The sequence below is a fragment of the Pan paniscus genome, chromosome 2 (assembly GCF_029289425.2).
Source record: "Pan paniscus chromosome 2, NHGRI_mPanPan1-v2.0_pri, whole genome shotgun sequence".
NCBI lineage: Eukaryota > Metazoa > Chordata > Mammalia > Primates > Hominidae > Pan > Pan paniscus.
The window spans coordinates 87,019,310-87,039,433 of NC_085926.1; the positions used below are offsets into that span (position 1 = coordinate 87,019,310).

The window sequence follows — 20,124 nt, forward strand, 5'->3', positions numbered from 1 at the left end:
CAGTATTTTTACTCCAGAGGCCATGGTCTTAGTCACTACTCTGTTCTCTTTCTCTCTGAGCATTATATTCCTGATGTGACTAGTGAATTTCTTCAACAGAAAATAATCACTGTATCCTTCATAAATCAGATGGGTAAAAAAATATGGATATTTTTGGCCATGTTTTTTATTAGAGAACAAGTCAATGGAAGGTCATGCTATGACGGATGGATGTGTGTCTGCGCATTTGTCTGCATTTCACTGTAATAAGATTTATTTGCTCATGGTAGTTACCTTTCTCTTTATGTTAATTATTCTAACAAAAGTAAAGGGGATTAAAACATTAAACGGTCACCAAATTCTCTTGCACGGCCCTTTCAAATGTGTCTCTCAGGGCTTGGATTAAGACCTTCTCCTGCTCTGCTGTGACAATATTCTTCAAGACAGATTTCACAGTAAGGAGAAGAAGCATTTAAAAACTGAGGCATGGTGGATATTTGTGTGTGGAGAAAGGGAAGGAATAAAAGGAGACAGATCCAGGGGAACAAGGAGCAAAACATTGCAGTGGTTGTTTAAATAATCTGAATTCCACTAATAACCAAGCATTGTAGAAATAAAATGCTTTAGAATGTTGACTTGGCATTCATTTATTTGTTAACTAACAAGTTGAACATAGCTTTCACATGGGGGCCCTTTCAATTTCCCTCCTAATTTAAATTGAAGCTGTGACACATGGTTCAGTTCCAACAAATGTGACTTTCCCCCAGCCCTCAGAATCTAAGCAATGCATCTCTCAGTTTAAAAAGAAAAGTAATAATAAAATCTTTATAAGATATTATAATCTATTTGCTCCTTTGTTGAGGAATAGTGACAGTCATTTTACAGATTGGATACTGATCAGAAAATTTTTCAAATTTGCTTTGCATTCAGTTTCAGACCTGGACCACAGCTATCGATTATTAATTTGATTGGAGTGCACTTCATCTGATATAAATCTAAAATGTTGATTTAGACTGCATTTTGAATATCTCAATACATCTCTAAAATATGGAAACTCACCTAACAGCTAAACACTGCCTATTGAGGTGGGCTAAAATGTATATTTCTATTTAAGCTCATTTTTCTTATTAACACAGGAACCAGGGCTGTGTGAGTGTTGTGCTAGTAAAATCAAGTCAACCGATAGTCATTTCATACATTGTAGGCATTGTAGGGAATACTAGAGGAAAAAAAAAAAAAAGACACCTGCACAATCTAATTAGAAAGGCAAGATAAATGTTCCTCTAAATTTTAAGACAATACATTATCAATTAATAGATTGTTTTATACAAATATAAGTACTACTGGAAATTGAATGTTTGAAATATCTTTTTTTTTTTTTAATTTAGCCTGAGTTTCGCTTCCCAGGTTCAAGCGATTCTCCCGAATAGTTGGGACTACAGGTGTGCGCTACAATGCCTGGCTAACTTTTGTATTTTTAGTAGAGAAGGGGTTTCACCAGGTTGGCCAGGCTGGTCTCAAACTCCTGACAGGTGATCCTCTTGCTTCAGCCTCCCAAAGTGCTGGGATTACAAGAATGAGCCACCATGCCTGGCCTTGAAATATCTCTGAGGTTGAATGATTAATAAAGTTTTTGTGAAGAAAATTGTTCTAAAAAATTACATATGGTATTATGTTGCAGAAAAATAAGGAAGAGACTACAAGGGTGCAGTGGAAAATGTAGCTCTGGGATAGTGGAAGAAGAAAGCAAGGGAGAAGGGGCAATGACAGAAGTTAACTTACTACAATAAGTTATCATATTGTAGTATGATACAAAGAATTGCTAATGACGGAAGGTTTGTTTCCAGCCTCCCACTCTGCCCCAATTCATATGTTGGAGCTTAATTCCCGATGCCATAGTATTTGGAGATAGGGCTTTTGGGGGTGATTAGGTCATGAGGGTGGAGTCCTCATGGTGAAATTAGTGCTCTTATAAAAAGAGACACAAGAGAGTCTGCTTCCTCTCCCTGCTCTCCACCATGTGAGGCTACAAGGAACGGGGAGCTGGCTACAAATCAAGAAGCGGGCCCTCACCAGACACTGCATCTGCTGCCACCTTGATCTTCAAATTCACAGCTTCTAGACTGTGAGAAATACATATGTGTTGTTTAAACTGCACCATTTATGGTAGTTTACTATGGAAGCCAAAACTAAGATAAATATGTTGAGTCACCCGTCGATGATCTGGACTGGCTGATGGTGCTAAGAATCTACCTCTCAAAAAGCTTTTACTCCTAACCTCCTAAGTAAAGACATGCTATTTTCAAGTTCTTTGTTTGGGTATTTCAGGGAAGATTACTCTCTTTACTGCCTTAGAGATTCCCCTTTTTCAGGTCACCAGCGGCATCATGTTTTTCCTACTCTGCTATACTTCTGAGCCTCTCACTGTTTGATGAGCGGACCCAGTCCATGAGACTGCCCTTGTCCTAGGCTGGACAGAGCCATGCTTTCCATGTGACAGTGTATCATGTAGACCAAGCAGTATGTCGACACTTACCTGAGGTTCAGGTGTTTCCATGGAAGCTAGGGCCACTCATTCAGGTTACATGCTTAAGGACAACAGGTGCAGTCTCTTGATATGTAGCCTTATTATTATCTTCCTACCACAATCTCATCCCCTATCCAAGTCCCCTTATCTCTCAGGGGCCACACAACTTTAATTCTGCTTCCCAGACAACTATAAGGAAAAGTTTAAGCTGTTAAAAAAAAAAAGAAGGAGTTGAGCTGCTGTATCTTTGTATTGAAATATAAACAATTCAAAACTCAAACAGGAAAAAAAAGTTTTTTCTTTATATTTTGTAATTGATTAATTATGGGAAGGGAGCAAGCATTATTCAGTGTAAAAGGAGATGTTCCACCTGTGCCTCCAATATTTCTCTACTTGTGGCTTTTGTGATCTGTAAATCCCATCCCTCCTAGATAAGCCATAACTCTTTTGCTGCCCCATCTCCAAGATCCTAGAAGAAACGAATCTGATACAATTGTAAACTTAAATGTATATGTCCTTGGAGTACAGTGTAACCCAGATATAAAATATCCTTATGATTTTCTAAACTCCAAAATACCACCTAGAGCAGGACATAAATAATGAAATTTAAGTGAGAATATTGCTCAGATATTTAACTTGAGTGGTTACCTGGGAGCGTGCTCTCTTCCTCTCTCATTGTTTTAAGTATTTTTTTTTCTGGTTGCATAATACAAAGTCATATATTAACAAAATGTCAAATTGCCACAGGTTTTGGAATCTTGTAGTAGCTTGTTGGCAAAGAGATACAGCAGAGAGGCTACTGTGTTTTCATTGTAAAAAGGATATCTGAAGAGGGAATGTTAACCAAAAGGGAAATATAATAACAATGTGGGAATAAAAGAAATTTTTGTTATCTTCCCTTAAAAATAATTGTTATTATGTTGAATTATAAGATATCTTTCACCGTAGCTTCATGGGTGTTATCACAGGAGAGGAAAAAGGCTTAATAGCAAGTAAAATAATTTATATTTTTAGGAGAGCATTCATTTAGATCACACCACATATTGGCATACAAACCAGTTCCTACCAAATGAGTCCATTGAGATGACAGTACTTATTTGTTGAAATCAGTGTTGTTTTGAAAATCATGTTGCATTTACAGTCCACTTAAAAAGTAGAATAATTTATTAGTCCTACTTTTATACCCTAAACAAACACTTAAAAAAACAACATTTAAACACTTAAAAAAAGCCATAGTATTAATTCTATTTATATGTTAGTCTACTTTAAGAATGTGCACAAATGGGAGGAAAAACCAATGGTAGAGACAGGGCAATGAAACCCAAGTCTACCCCTCACTTTATTACACTGGAGCTTCAACAAAATTGTATGAGCAATTCTCATTTTTCAGAAATGTTTGACAATGTTTTTGTTTGTTTGTTTTGTTTTTGGACACAGGGTCTCGCTCTGTTACCCAGGCTGGAGCGCAGTGGTGCGATTACAGCTCACTGCAGCCACAATTTCCTGGACTTAAGTCCTCAGCCTCCTGAATAGCTAGGACTATAGGCATGCACCACCACGCTTGGCTATTGTTTTTTTTATTTTTTTGTAGAGATGGTGTATTAGTCCAATCTTGTATTTCTATAAAGAAATAATTGAGGCTGTGTAATTTATAGATAAAAAAGTTTTAATTGGCTCATGGTTTTGCAGGCTATACAGGAAACATAGCAGCTTCTGCTTTTGGGGAGGCCTCAGGCAGCTTCCAATCATGGCAGAAAGCAAAGGGAGAATGAGTCATCTCACATGGCCAAAGCAGGAGGAAAAGAGAGGGGCAGGCACTGCACACTTTTAAACAATCAGATCTCATGAGAACTCACTATTGATGACAGCACCAAGGGGATGGTGTTAAACCATAAGAAACTGCTCCCATGACCCAATCACCTCTCACCAAGCCACACTTCCAACATCGGGAATTACAGTTTTACATAAGATTTGGATTGGGACACAGATCCAAACCATAGTAGACAGGAACTCACTGTGTTAAACAGGCTGGTCCTGAAATCTTGGGCTTAAACAATCCTCCCATCTCAGCCTCCCAAATTGTTCTCCAAAAGTGTATATGTTGAAGTCTTAAACCCCAATCCCTCAGAATATGACTGAATTTGAAGATAGGGCCATACAAAAAGTGACTAAGTTAAGATGAGACAGGTTGAGTCCTAATCCAATATGATTTGTGTCTGTAGAAAGAGGAAATCTGGACACATGCAAGAAACACCAGGGATGCATGTGCACAGAGGAATGACCATGTGAGCACATAGTGGAGGGCAACCAACTACAAGCCAAGGAGAGAGACCTCAGAAGCAACCAATCCCCCTGACACCTTGACCTTGGACTTCTCAGCGTGTAGAACTGTGAAAAAATAAATTTCTGTTGTTTAAGACACTCAGTCTTGGTACTTTTTAATGGCAGCCTAAGTAAACTAATATGTATGCATATGCAGACATAGCAAATCCTTATATAGGTATATATTCATTGCTATGTCATAGTTGTTAGAAATATGCATCAGAAAATGTTCTACAACTTTACATGCATTATTTCATTTAATCCTCAAAATATTATAGCAACAATGAGTTAGGTGCTATTTTAATGTCCATTTTACAAAGAGGAAATTGAGTCACAGGAGGTTTTAATAACTAATGTCTCACAGTCAGTCCAAAATCAGAGTTCAAACTCATAACCACTATTCTCCAAAAGAAACTTTTAAAATTAAAAAAATAAACAAATAAATAAAAATTTAGTTTTGCAGGCATATAGTGCAAATTGTACACCAATAAACCAAAAGCATGAAGCCCCAAAACTTTTGTTAAAAACAGGGAAAATTCAAGTGACTTTAAACCTAATTTAGGCATACATGAGTGCATGTTACCAGATGTATTTTTATAAGAACATTTCAATGTTCATTTTCATGAGGAATGTGGATGACATGCAATTTTTAAAGCACTAAGAGTTGCTTTTAATGCAGCCTAGCCTATAATTTTAGAGTCCCTTAGCACATTAGTTTCAAGTATCCATTGGGCAATTCCATGATCACAGACACAAAGTAGATGTAACTCAGAAGAAAATGAAAGCTAATAACTCCCTTGTCTGGTCCGTGGCTAAAATGCTCATATTTTCAACTTGAAAAGTATTTCATTCTGCCCACATCATTTTGCGTAAAGATTTCAATAGGTCAAATATCTAGATTATATTGTTTTAACAGAAACACAATTTGATAATTTGAAATGTGTTATTAAGTATTGATAGGAGAGGCCCCCAGGGTATATAAGAATTTAGAATGTTTAGCATCAATTACTTCTAAATAATTGTATCTAATAAGATAGAAATAGCATTTGAAGTTATGAAAAATAGTTATTACCACATGCCAGTTACTTTCCTAGATTATAGATGTAGAAATCAACAAGATAAAATCATTTCCTATATTTGTCATAAATATGAGAAAAAGCCATCTCAAATTCATTTAATATTATTACTTTTCCTTGAAATGACTTTTTTGATGAAGCAGAAGGAAATGTTACCTGATGACCCAATAAATATAATCATAAATTGTAATTATTTAATTCTGCGAGTGGCAGTATTTTCTCTTATTTATACAATCTTATTCTTTGTGTGTCTTAAAATCTAAAAAATTGTACTTAGCACTTAATTATTTTCTCTAGCTATAACACTAATACATAACCATCATGGAAAATTCCCACATATTCTCCCTCCACCGCTGAAGATTAGTATCAGATATTGATATATTGCATTTCAGTTTCATATTTGTATACATGAGTATGTGCTCTCAAAGTTTGCTGCATGTATTTATTTATTCTTTTGTTTAGTTACTGTAATCAATGTGCATGGATAACAATTCTGTTTCAGAGCAACGGAAGGCAGAAACCATAAACTCTGTATTCAGAGATTTTAAAAAAAAGTCTATTGATGGAGAGATCAAGAATCCAGATTTGGACATGCTAAGTTTGAGATGTGTATGAAACCCTCAAGTGGAAATATGTTAAGCAGGGAGCCAGATATTGAGTTGTGCAGTTCAGAAGAGAAGTCTTGTCCAGCTTTACTACATTTGGGAGTCAAACGTATTTAAGACCATGCGGCCACATAAAGCAGAAAGACATCAGTGTGGCTAGAAAACAGAAGACACCAGGGATGAGCCCTGAAGCACTTCAATATTAAAAGCATGAAAAGAAAAGGAAGGGCTGGCAAATCTGACAGAGAAGAAGCAACTAGTGAGAGAGGAGAAAAAAAGAGTGAGTTTGGAAAACCAAGTAAAAAATTTTTTTCTAAATTGTACGACTAGAAGAGATAGTTTCAGCTTCGTTAAATAGTGCTGATAGACCAAGTGAGGCAACGAGTGGGAACAGACTGTTGGATTTAAAATGAGGAGGACAGTTTCTCTATCCACTTGTAGATGGACGGGCATTTGGTTTGGTTCCACATTTTTGCAATTGCGAATTGTGCTGCTATACACATGCGTGTGCAAGTATCTTTTTCGTATAATGACTTCTTTTCCTCTGGGTAGATACCCAGTAGGGGGATTGCTGGATCAAGTGGTAGTTCCACTTTTAGTTATTTAAGGAATCTCCAAACTGTTTTCCATAGTGATTGTACTAGTTTACATTCCCACCAGCAGTGTAGAAGTGTTCTCTGTTCACTGAATGCACGATGCACCAAAATCTCAAAATCACCACTAAAGAACTTACTCATATAGCAAAACACAACCTGTTCTCCAATAATCTATGGAAATAAAAAAAACTAATAAATATAAATAAATAAATACAATGGGGAGGACATTGGTAATCTTGATAAAAGCAGCTTCTATGGAGTATTGGAAAAGAAAAACCAACTGGAGTGGAATTAAGAAAAAAGGGGATAAGAACTGGAGAGTGTATAAGCTAGTCTTTCCTGGAGTTTTGAATGAGGAAACTAAAGAAATAAAAGCAAATGGTGTGTCAGAAGGAGGTAAGAAATTGAGCCAAAATAATGATTTTTTTCTTTTAAAATGAGAAAAATAATATCTGGCCTAAATGCTAATTGAAATGATCCAAAGGGGAATAAAAACTTGATGATGTAAGAAAAGGGAGAGAACTGTGATGCCGATGAGAAGAAAAGAGAATGGGGCATCCTGTCATCAGTACATGAAGAGTTGAACTGTAATGATATGCAAGGGTGCAGAGCATGTGAGGGCAGGCAAGGATAGGTAGCTGGTCATGATTAGTGACAGCCTGAAATAATCCCTTAGATATGAATCCACTAGAGATAGGATAGGATAGGTTCAGAAAGATCAAGGCTAATAATCATGAATTTAAAGTGAGAACAATCAGGGGGCTTGTTTTCTCCACTAAGGTTTAGCTGATTAAGTGCAAAATAAATGTAGGATAAATTTTGAATTTAGATAGTATTGGCTAGTTTATCAAGTGTCCAAGAAAGTAAAATGAAGATTTTTAACACAAAGTCATAAGCCTCTTTCCTGTATTGTTGAATATCTTTAAACTTATTATTTTAAAGTTTATAAATAAATATGAACAAAATATATTGAAGTATTTTCCAATTGTTGGAATATTTGTTTTCACTCATTATATATAATATTTCAATAATTATTGAATTTAAGAGCCAAAATTGAAAATCAATTGAAAAAAATCAAAAAAATAATAAATTACAAAGAGCTTCCAAAAGAATAACTCTTTTTTTTTTTTTTTTTTTTTTTTTTTTTTTTTTTTTTTTTTGAGACGGAGTCTCGCTCTGTCGCCCAGGCTGGAGTGCAGTGGCGCGATCTCGGCTCACTGCAAGCTCCGCCTCCCGGGTTCACGCCATTCTCCTGCCTCAGCCTCCCGAGTAGCTGGGACTACAGGCGCCCGCTACCACGCCCGGCTAATTTTTTGTATTTTTAGTAGAGACGGGGTTTCACCGTGTTAGCCAGGATGGTCTCGATCTCCTGACCTCGTGATCCGCCCGCCTCGGCCTCCCAAAGTGCTGGGATTACAGGCGTGAGCCACCGCGCCCGGCCAAGAATAACTCTTTTAATTATGATCTATTGCTATATAGCAGTTCATTCTCAACATTCAGTTGGTTTAAGAAACAACAGACGTTAATTTGTTTACACTACTACAGTTTAGGAAGGACCTGTTTGGTATAGTTTATTTTGTACATGAACATGCATTAGCTAAATTAACCTGGCTAAAAAAATTACTTCCAGAATGGTGTCACTCACATGGCTGTTGGTGCTGGTTGCTGACTGTGAGTAAAGCTGGAGGTATTTGAAAGATCAAAATATATCTTAGAAATCAATATTTCTTGTGGCACATATACACCATGGAATACTATGCAGCCATCGAAAAGAATGAATTTATGTCCTTTGCAGGGACATGGATGAAGCTGGAAACCATCATTCTCAGCAAAATAACACAGAAACAGAAAACCAAACCCACATATTCTCCCTCATAGGTGGGAGATGAACAATAACACATGGACACAGGGAGGGGAACGTCACACACTGGGGCCTGTCGGAGGGTGGGGGGCAAGGGGAGGTAGAGCATTAGGACAAATACCTAATGCATGGTGGGCTTAAAACCTAGATGACGGGTTAATGGGTGCAGCAAACCACCATGACACATGTATACCTACACAACAAATCTGCTCATGTATCCCAGAAATTAAAGAATAATAAAGAAAGAAAGAAAGAAATCAATATTTCTATGATGGATATAAACTTAGATTAGATTGGGAGAATTTTTATATATTTCATTATTTTTCATCCAAATTTTGTTGAAACTTATGAATTAAACTTTTTTAATAATTAAGTTTTGCTTAAATTTTTTTGAAATTACTTTTCTATTTCTTTTAAGTTGACATTGTTCTTTGGCCAATTGATGAAAAGGTTTATTTAATTTAGTTTCATTCTGCTTTGTTAATCTATAATTTTTTTTGGCATTTATCAGTCTCAATTTTTATATTTATTTATTTATTTTTTGAAATCAGTAGGTACTTTAATGAGGGTATATGTGAAACATAGTCGGGACATTTTATAGACAATGAAACCAAAGCCCCCCAACAAAATGTGGGCGAAGGATATGAACAGACACTTCTCAAAAGAAGACATTTATGCAGCCCACAAACATGAAAAAATCTCATCATCACTGTTCATTAGAGAAATGCAAATCAAAACCACAATGAGATACCATCTCATGCCAATCAGAATGGCAATCGTTAAAAAGTTAGGAAACAACAGATGCTGGAGAGGATGTGGAGAAATCGGAATGCTTTTACACTGTTGGTGGGAGTGTAACTTATTTCAACTATTGTGGAAGACAGTGTGGCTATTCCTCAGGGATCTAGAACTAGAAATACAATTTGACCCAGCAATCCCATTACTGAGCATATACCCAAATGTTAATCTATAATTTTTAAATTTAAGTTTTAAATAAGTTTTAATTATTAAAATGTTTAAAACTATGCTTGTGCCTCTGGATATATTCTTGGACACACCTTAAATCACACCTAAGGTGTGTCCTAGTTGTTCACTTTTGCTATTAACTTCTATTTTGTTGATTAAAAAAATGAGAACTTTAAAATTTCTTCTTTGAGAAATACATTGAGGTTTTCTTTGTGACATAATCTAAATTCACTTTTTTGATGAATTTTTAATGAACTCTTAAATAGTTCTTATTCTAAGTTTTAGGTTGTTAGGTTCAATGCATGCCTTTAATTTAACCTAGTGATTCAACACTCAAGCATTTTCTTTTATGATATTACGCCAGTTACTTGATTGGCTGCAGTTTTTAATGTGTAACAAAATTATCATGCCAGATTTATGACTGAGAACTGATGTATATAGCATTAAGGAAAAAAATGTTCATGACACTTGTTAAAGATGGTAAGGAAGAATCTAGGGGAATACAAGGGATTACTGCAGTGGGATTTTACAGTAGGGGGAAGAAATTAGGCTCAATTCTGAATACCACATAAGTATTTACAGCTAAGAAGTAGGGTGAAAAGATTGGTGGATGGAAAATTACTAAGAGAGTAAGGTAATTCTCTGCTAAACTTACCTGCCAAGATTCTTGCTAAAGGTAATCAGACATCATGAAGGGGATGGTAGAAAGGAGGAAATTGTCCAGATATTAAGGTTGATTAGACTCTACAAGAACTAAGACCAAAGCCCAAGTTTGAGCTACTTGAGTGGAGGGCTTAGGGGAACTTGACTGAAGTTTGGCCAGGTACAGTATCTTTGACAACAGCATCTCATTGGTAGAAATGTAATATTTTCAGTTAAAGTAATGTCCTGCCACTATACAATTAATTGTATTTGCCAAAATGTAATCTGAATAATTGATTCACTGTAAAGCCATACAAACAACCCATAAGGCCATTCTATGATTTCAACCCAAAAGACCATTCTAAGATTTTCCTATAAGTATAATGTTGACAAAGTATTAGCCTCTTACATTTAGAATCACTCTGTGATCTAATTCTAAATTATATATTAAGTTACTAGGTATTAAAAGTTATGTTGCTGAATCCAATTTATTTCTTCCTAATACTTAAAAAAAATTAAAATTTATAAAACCTAAAAAGAAGTTTCCATATTATTCACAGGATGTCTCTTCCTACACTCGCATCTTTAACAATGTAAGTCTTCCCATAAGAAAATGCATCTTAAATATTCATGTTTTATGACCTCATCAATTGTAATCATTTTATCCACCTGGATGAAGCATGTAAATAACTATATTAATCATGTTAACAGCATTGCAGTCTGAGGGTACTTACTGAAATCACATATCCTCGCTTTTGACTTTTCTTTTTTTGCAGAATTGATCTCATGATTTATTTTACACTGCTATCATATGTTTCATTGACATATATTATTTATGCAGTTAATATTTCAGCACAGCAATAATATTTCCTAAGGTTCTTATGGGTAAGTTAAAAAGTGTTCATGAGATCTCCATATGCAATGTAACAAACTTACAACAATATTCGACTTTCATCATTTGCATACTAAGAAAATGACTTATAACTTATTTCTATGTAACAGAGTATTTTCTCTGTGAACTTCATTAACATGGGTATTTTTCCATCTTCTTGATTTGGAATTACACTTCCAATCATCACATGGACAAATTCAGTGTGTAATATAAATAAATAATATATTTTTGCACACAAGGTTGACTAATAGCTAATTATTCTTACAGACAAGCCTCTGTAGTAGAATTTGTGAGGTTTGTAGGTGTATTATAATGCCATTCCAACAAATGTACCTCTGTAACAAGAGAATAAGCCTAGATTTTAGAGATGGTTTGCTGGGGTTCCAGAACTATTTGAAAAGTATATGATACTTTGATTTTTTTCTATGAAATATGTTCATATTTCAAGTTTACCATTACACTTTTATTCGTAATTTTACTTCTCTTTTATTCTGACTCTAAATATAATTTTCATCTTCAATCTTGAGCAGAAAATTTTTTCCTCAAAAAGTAACTAAGTACTATATCAGAGTGAATTGTCTGTATTGCCATCTATAGGAAAATAATGCACTACAGTTAATTTCCTCAGGTAAATAAGTCATATAGAAAATATACATTTTATAAAATCCATATGGAATATTTTAATGTTATCCTTACATTCCTTTCAAAAGTATCTACACATCTTGAAGGAGAATAAACACATGCACACACATACACACACATGCAGTGTCTCAGCAATTGAAAACTTAAGACAAATATATGTCAGTATGTACAGTGTTATGAACTAGACCTGTGATATTAGATCTCTTGAATAAAATTCTGTGTTCTCCATTTACTACCTGTTCATCCTTTTGTAAGCTACTCAGTCTAAGTTTTGAAATTCTTATCTGTAAAATGAGATTTTACTTAGGACTATTGTGAAGATTTAGAGTGATCCTGTACCTAAAGGGTAGTATATTCCTGGTACGTATTAAGCACTGACCATATGTTGACTACTATCTTTTTTGTGGTATCTTTTTCGTATCAATATAATTTTAAATGACAGATAATAATATGCATAAACGTATGTATGTCTGTTAAAAAGCAGTTTAAGCTGGCATATGATGGATTTCACAAAGAAATCTATACAGGCTCAAAGACTCAGAAGGAAGAAAGAATATTTAGTTAGTGTTTTTTGAAAAGATTCCATGAATGAATAACACCCTTCCCAGTCACTGACACAGATATCTATAACATGTTATTAATTTACAAGTTTTTATTTTTTATTGCTATAAATTATGTAAACAATTGTCTGGATGACACAGATGCATTATTATTCAACAATAATAGAATTAGTACATGTTTTTGAATAAAAAACAGATCTAATTCAATGTATATGAAGTTGATAATTTATTCTTTATTAGATTTGAGTTCTTCTAGTGTGTTTGAGAAGCAAAGTACAATTGTTTTTAAAAGTCGCAGGTTAAAAAGTATGTGAAATACTTTTCAGAAAATATTTCAATTGGTTGCTGCACAGATAATAACCTACAGCATGTGGTCGTGAATTAAATGCAAAATAACATCAGGAGCCCTGCTTCAAGAAATAATTAGGCTTTCTGCAGAGTCATTCAGTAAAATTACATTATTGTGTTCAACTGAGAGGAGCTGTGTAGAATTGTATTTGTAAAATATAATTGCAGGGACAGCTGGCCTGAAAAAGGAAGAATCTTAATAATATATGTTGCTGAGGTGGTTGTTTACTCCCCATTATGAAAGTGGTTGATAAGAAGAACAGTTACTGTTGCATGGGAAAGAGAAATTAATTCAGGAAAATAATGATGCAGCTTCTCATGTCATTTAACTGAATTTTAAAGCGAAATGTATTGTTAGGCATGCAAGCAGCATGCCTGGAGAATTTGTGCTCCTTGCTCCTACTCCCAAAGCCTCAAATCTGCTATGTGGCCTTTCCCAGTTGGCTTCTTTTATTTTCTTAACTTCTCCCTTGTAATGTAAACATGGGAAAGAGAAAGTGGTAGAAGAACAAAGAATAAGCATACAAAGTAGCTCCACTCCTTCTGCATAGAGCTTTAATAAGGAAATGGTGCCACACTGAGACTATATGAATAGATTGATAATAGTGTGTTCATTTAAACCAAATAAGGAACCACTATATATTGTGCCACTTTAAAGTTAATTTCTCTTTTACTTAAAGGTCTTCTGGATTTTTTTCCACTCTTTGTCAAATAGTACAATTAGTTGTATCAACATAACCTTTCAATGGTGTTATAAACTCACATGTGCTAAAATAAATGTCTTAACACCCTCATGATCATGACTTATACAGATTATCACACAAAATATGGGTGCTAGTATTTCATATACAATTCACTGTCATGTAAATTAAACATAAATCAAGGGAAGACAAGGAAAAATGTTTAGCTGATTATTAACTCTGGAAAGAACCACATTTTAATGTTGAATGATTATTTAAATGCAGGTTAGATTTTAAGTGGGTTTTCATTATTCAAATGAATATTAAGTAAATATTTGTTATAATCATCCCGCAAAACAAAAACATTGATAAATGAATATATTTATCATTTCCTGGAAACTGTAAGTTTCTATTTTTAGACAATGTCAGAATAATGTTCTCTTTAAAATTATTGGGATGACCTGTATTTTCATTTGTAAAAGCAAAGTTTGTAATTTACAGGCAAAATATCTGAAGGCCAAGTTTTACTTATTCAACAAATATATATTAAGGCTACTATGTGCCAGTCACTATTCTATACAGTAAACAAAATAGAGAAACTACTTTCAGGGAAGGGATATGCAAAAGTGGAGGTGGACATTACTCATTTAATGTCATGTCAATAGTAATAAATACAGTGAAGAGACAATAAGCGGAGTAAGGGTATCAATGAAGGATGTGCTATTTGAAGTCGGTTAGTCAGGGAAGGCCTTTCTGAGGCAGTGACATTTGAGCAGAGTCCAGTCTCTTTATTTATTTATTTATTTATTTATTTATTTATTTATTTATTGAGAATCCTTTAATATTTTTATCATTCTGAAATTGAGGAGAAACAACAAAAAACTGTAGGATATAATTGAAGCAATCCTGTTCTATTTATCACAGGAAACCAAATCAGGTCTCTCAGCTATGCACAGCTGAGGTTGACAGAGATGCTTTTATTGGCTTCATTTGTGAAGAAAACATGGATTTAAGTAAATCAGTAGGCGATATTTAGAGCCGTTTTTAATTTGTAGTATCTCAAGGTCTTATGGGTCAAGAATTGAGCCAGAGCTTGGCTTCCTATTTTGTTACACATGGTTTTGACTAAGGCCATTCTGATATTCAGCAGCGCATAGGTTGGTGTAAGGGTCCAAGGCGGCTTCTCTCACACATTGAGTCCTTGGTGGAGAAGACTGAGAGACCAAGTTTGGCCAGGTGTTGTCAATCAGGGCGCTTATATGTGCAGCTCCAGTATAGCAGTCTTCCAGTCATCAGAATTCTAACGTGGTTGTTCAGGGATGCCAGAGGGAGTACTCCTAGAGAAGAAACATGGACGCTCCCAGTCTCTTAAGGCACAGCCCTAACATCTGTCACAACATCATTTTGGCTTATGTTATTGAGTAAAGCAGTCACGGAGCTCACCCAATGAAGAAGGGTGACATGGACTCCTTGTTTTCATGGAAGTAAAGGCAAAGAGATGGTGACCATCTTTAATTGGCCATACTATTCATATAAAAACTTACAAAACGTATTGAAATACAGTGACCAGAAAGCGAATTTGCCTAAGGTTCTTGGATGGTTCTATAGACTCTGTTACGTGTGTGTGTTTGGGTGCATAGTAAACCTAAAATTATATAGCTATCAATAGAATATGTCATTTCTCCAATTTTGTACTGTAGAACTCCTAAATTAAAATCCAGCCAGAGAAACTTGTTTATTTGCATGTTCTAGGTGATAACCCAAGTCCAAAATGCAGGAAAAGCTAATTCACTGTTGGTATTTGTCTTATAGAAAGGATTTCATTCGATGGCTTATTTTTATCTCAATATTTATTTTATACAACATAGTGGCTATAATTAATAGCTTACAGTTAATATGTTATAGTCTTAAAAATTGCTAAGAGAATGTATTTTAAATGTTCTTACCACAAAACAATAAGTATGTGAGGTAATACATATGTTAATTAGCTCGATTTTGGCCATTCCACAATTTATCCATTATTCCAAACATCATGTTGTACACAATAAATACATACAACTTTTGGTTGTCCATTTAAAAAGTATATTTATTTTAGCATCTTTTAATTCTTACATAAAGGGTATAACAGCAACTAACTACAACATAATGATCTCCTGTATGTTTAAATTCCCACTGAAAACCATTAAAACAGGTATTTGTGCAATGCCAACATTATGATGGAGATTGTTTCACCTGTCCCTATTTAACTCAAAGGCAATTTTGTGTCTACTTGAGAATAAATTTTGAAAGCTCTGTGCTGTCAATCCAATCATTATGGCCTCTGCTTCTGATGTTTCCTTTGGCCGGTACCTTTAAGTTACAAGTGAAATATTCACCCAATCAGTTTCAGCCACAGTAGCAACAAACTCATTCTAGCATTCTCCTTAACTGTGGTTATTCATTTACTAGATCAACTTTGAAATGACAGATAATATCATTTAGAATAATTCCTACAGCCATGAAAATTCTTAATTTGGGAAACTATAAGAACTTTTAATTTGGTGTCTAATAGTAGCTCTGAGGTATTATTTTAAGATAATTTTATTTTTTATGAAAAATGCTGTCTATGATATTTAAATTGCCGACATTTTACTATGACACTTTAAATGAGAACGTGTAAAATTCTAGGAATGGCATTGCATCCATTGTAGCAGTTTGTTTGAATTATCCAAATTTCTGGTCTGTGTGGACAGCAAGGAACTATACATTCCAGAATTCACTTGACTTTTAACAGGAATTCTTCTTTCTGTTTATGCCAGTTTGAGGATAGCTATGTGCAACTGGATACTTACTTTTCTTTTCTTTTACCTATGTCTCCCAGACACTAGGTACGACTACGCCCTATATTAATTAGATAAGATTTCTCAATACCTAAATTCTAATAATTAAATTCTTAACATCTGCATGAGTTAGAAAACAAAAATTCTTCTTGCAGTCTTGCTCATTAAACAAACGGAAGCTACTCAGAAATTGCCAAGTGGAAATAAATTAAGAAGAAAACTACTTTCCACTCACCTTGTGCTGATCTTATGAAATAGTCTCATTCACTCTTTAAATATGTCTCTAAAGTTTGACCTTGGCCAGAAAGTTATGAGGACAGAATTACAGTCTCTTCTCTTTGAAATGGGTGGGTCTGGTGGGCAATTTTCCTTTTGGCATTCATAGTCTCAAATTAGTTGTGCACTTAATTAATAGCTACTTTAGTTCCTTTTTTCAAAGTGTAATAAAAATTATATGCCAACATTTAAATGTCTATCCATATAATCACCTAGAAATGGTTTGATATTGCTGTTGTGGGAATATCTGGGTCTAGATATTTGGGGATATCTGAAAGTTTAATTTTTTTTCTTCTTTCGAATGCTTTATTTTCTGTGCCTTTAGCATTATAGAAGCCTAACTATAAACTACTTAATAACAAATAATGTTTGTAGGAAGCACTCATACCACTGAGCAATTCACAGGCAACACTTACAGCACTGAATATTCACTTAAATTTATTAATTTTATTTTCTAGAAACCAGGTGTCCTTTTCATAGCTGTGGACTCCTGAGCTTTAAAAAATAAGAACTAATGCTTCCTGAGCACTAATTCAAATCCAAGTGTTTCTCTAGCGCTTCTTTGTATATTGGGTTATTTAATCTTCATTACATTTCTACAAAAAAAGATACTGGTTTTGAAGGAGAGAGAATCATACCCATTTCTACATGGACATTCTGTCCCAGAGAAGATCACAAAGCTTGTAAATGGCAGAATCAGGATTTGAAGTCAGCCTGTTTGTTTTGCCTGTTTTTTAACTGCTATATTGTTTTTGCTCTCTATATAAATTTAGGAAATTATTTGTAAAGACTCAGTGGCCTTAAGATAAGTCACGGCAGAACCTATATATTCAAAATTGCTTGGTGTGAGTCATTTGGAGTTTTCAAGTGTTCAGGCCTATGAACTCACCACCTCAGACCATGTAGAAATATCTGATTCTAACATTTTTTAGCAATTGACACATCCCTTGATCACTTTTTATGTACAACTTATGATTACCACTTGGAGATACAAATATATATACATATATATACAAATGTTTGGGGGTAATATTGTCACTATTATTACATTTTAAAACATAATTTTTCTTCTAATTTTACCTTATTCTTAGGAGTGTCTAGAAAGACATAATGAGACAAATTACATTTTGGGATTTATTTTTTTTCTAAAGTAATGTTCTACTTTTGGTGACCTCAAGTAGATATCTCAGAAAGTGAGAGAGAGGGACATATTTAAAAGGCAGAAGCATTTCATGTATTTTGATACACTGCCTAAGAAAAGTGAAAGTATAATGTTAAAACAGTAATTGTTTCTCTTATACATACAGCTAGTCATAGTCTTTAAGTAAATTTTTACTTCATGGATGTATCAAATATATATTCTTAGATATAATTGACACTATAATTTCAGAAGAGCTGTTTATCAGGTTCAACAAAATTCACATTCTTGAATTTTTATAATGATTTAAAAAATTATTCAGTTTTAAGAAAAGTTTTAAAATAACAAGTCTCTATAGACCATGGAAATACTTCTCAAAGAAAATAAAATAGAAATATTAAGATAAAATATTTCAGGATAGCTGTTTGTTGTGACTTGGTAAGACAGAGCCTTTCTTGTGGAATTAAAAATTTAACACATCAACCAAATATGTTTGCTAATTTATAGTGTGTGGGAAATAACTCACATATTTTATTTAAATCACTATTATGCTGTATGATTTTTTTCTGCTCTGACTATGCAAGGCTTACTCTCATTAAAGTATAAATTCAAAAAATTTTATTTGAAAAATATTACTACCAGATCTCATAATATGTTTTCCTTATGATCTCCTCAGAAGTGAAGCATTTTTTCCAGATATTGTTTAGCTTTAGCGTTTGGCCAGTGAATCAATAAATATAAATGTTATAATCTATATGGATAGATTTGGTGCTAGGTATGGAAGTAAAAGAGCAAGAATTTTTGAGACATTATGTTGGCTGTGCCTTGTGACGACGTTCCCTGAGGCTAAGACCATATGTTTTTCATCTTGAGTCTAGCATAATTTCTGACACATAGTAGGCAGTTAAAAAATATTTGCTGAATGAAAAATGACTGAATGGCTGAATGTACTTAACTTTTCCAGTTTAGCATTTAGAAGTTATTTTTAAAACTGTTAGAGTGACGAATATACTCATCGAATATGGCAGCAAATATTTTCCTTTCACAAATATCCAAGGATTTTTTGGTAGGTATGTCAGTTTCCCATTGTGCCAAAAGCTCTAGTAATTTTTATTTTATGTTTTTTTTTTTTAATGTAAGTACACCTTAGAAGTCTTTGGTTAAATTGCAAAAGACTTAAGTTTGCATTTTCAGTTTTTCTCTTTGTAAAAATGTTAATTTTCGTGTTGAATTTTCCTTTTGATAAAGTATCATTAATAGTTTTTATATTGTATGCCTATGATTATAAGCAGTTTTTCTTCTTCTTCCTTTTTTTTTTTTTTTTTTTTGAGACGGAGTTTTGCTCTTGTTGCTTGCCCAGGCTGGAGTGCAATGGTGCAATCTTGGCTCACCACAACCTCCACTTCCCAGGTTCAAGTGATTCTCCTGCCTCAGCCTTTCTGAGTAGCTGGGATTATAGGCATGCGCCACCACGCCCAGCTAATTTTGTATTTTTAGTAGAGACAGGGTTTCTCCATGTTGGTCAGGCTGGTCTCCAACTCCCGACCTCAGGTGATCCTCCCACCTCGGCCTCCCAAAGTGCTGGGATTACAGGTGTGAGCCACCGCGCCCGGCCAGCAGTTTTTCTTAAAACAATTATTCCTATTAAATTAAGTACCACTTAGCAATTTTGAAAATTGTGCATAAACCTCACAACAATCCTAAGATATAGGTATTATGGTTATCATTCCTATTTAATTATGTCTGGAGATGTTAAAAGAGTTTGTTCCAGTTCATTCAACTAATAGCGGGGCCAAACATGACAGATCCTAACTTGTTGCCTTTATTACGGTCTTTGGCAAAGCTACTTTTTGTTGGCATTGTAGTGTGTGTACCACATTCTTTTCTCACTGTGTGTCTCTGTGTGTGTATATTTTTCTAATATATATCAGACTATTTAGAGTCTTTACCTCAGCATGTTAAGTTCTTCAGCTAAGTCTAGAATCAAAAGTGCATGGCTAAGGTGGGCATAGTGATGCACGTCTGCAGTTCCGACTACTTGGGAGGCTGAGGCGGGAGGATTGCTCGAGCCCAGGAGTTCCAGACCAGCCTGGGCAACATGGCAAAACCGTGTGTCTACAAAAAAATACAAAAATTAGGCAGGAGTAGTGGCACACGCCTGTAGTCCCAGCTTCTCAGGAGGCTGAGGCAGGAGA

The 20,124-nt window shown here is 34.6% G+C and overlaps 1 protein-coding gene across 1 annotated transcript in view; it reads right to left on the reverse strand.

Annotated features, from left to right (window-relative positions):
• The window catches only part of VGLL3 (vestigial like family member 3), a 127,837-nt gene that overhangs the window by 13,546 nt on the left and 94,167 nt on the right, over nt 1–20,124 (reverse strand). The window contains exon 6 of the transcript XR_010111594.1: nt 2,516–2,714. The gene's annotated coding sequence lies outside the window, so the exon portion shown is untranslated. The remainder of the gene's footprint in view (nt 1–2,515; nt 2,715–20,124) is intronic.